The sequence below is a fragment of the Ascaphus truei genome, chromosome 6 (genome assembly GCF_040206685.1).
Source record: "Ascaphus truei isolate aAscTru1 chromosome 6, aAscTru1.hap1, whole genome shotgun sequence".
NCBI lineage: Eukaryota > Metazoa > Chordata > Amphibia > Anura > Ascaphidae > Ascaphus > Ascaphus truei.
Genome location: NC_134488.1, coordinates 39,718,317 through 39,719,506, shown reverse-complemented (window position 1 = coordinate 39,719,506; position 1,190 = coordinate 39,718,317).

The window sequence follows — 1,190 nt, the reverse complement described above, 5'->3', positions numbered from 1 at the left end:
ACACACATGCACGCGCAGATCAGGACTGCCTCCGCATGTATCCTTGTGACCGCGAATCAATGCGGTAGTCTGCGAGTGCAGTTTTACACAGGCTATAAGTGCCCCGACGATCACTGTTAGCCTCTTTAAGGTGGTTTAAGGGATATTGCTCCGGTATTAAATTATTGAGCAACTTCACCTACAGTACACCATAGCTGCTCTGACGCGTTGGTGTGCTGCTGTACATCTGTGAGGTTCACTTCAGCTTCTACCATCACGCAGCTCTCTGTTTAATTTTTATAAAGAGTTACCTACCTGCCCCTACTATCAGTGTCTCCCACACTGGGATACTGACCTACTGCCACTACCTTAGTCAGGACATTACTCTCTGACTATAGCCACGCTGGTTAACATAGGTTCACACACCCCAGGAGTACAGTATCCAGAGGGTTACCACAGGTCATGTGTCACTGATAGGGGCACGCATACCATCATAGAGAAGCGCAGCTGATTAAGCAATACCAACACTGATATACATAGTATATTTGTTTTTATCTTTATCAGTTGGGTCACATCTAATACAGATTTATTTTGACACTGTGACCTGCAATCCCAGTACTTACCCGGACACCCCTGTTCTAATCACCTATTACACAGGTTCGCATTAGGATCACTGTGTTGCAACAGTACCAGTGGTTTATTAAAACCGTCTGGCACATATTACTTATTTTGATCCAGAGCCAATATGGCTTCCTATATTTAGGATCAACTCACCTTCAGTAAGTCGTTGGACTAATATTTTATATATGTTGTTAAATAAAGATTATGTTTTTAATTCAATCACTAATCCCCAGAATGTGAACCCGAGTGCTACACTGGGTCCTTTCTCTCCTATATCCACTACAGTTTATACCCTAAGCACCGTTCATAGTATCATTTCACTAAGGCTGTAGCAGGGGTTCCCCTACTGTCTCTACTAGGTAAATACCTAGAAAGGAAACCAATTTTAACTTTAATGTTTCATGTCAGATGGATAATTTCAATAATTTCCATGTGAAAAAAATTGTATTGTTCAGGCTACAGCTTTAGCAAACACGGATCAGCAGCGTCCCACGTAAATGTTTGTACAGAAGCTTATCACATGCTCTGATAATTGCTCAAATACTGCGATGCCAGCCGAGCTTCTACTATTCTAACTTCTAAAGCTGCAA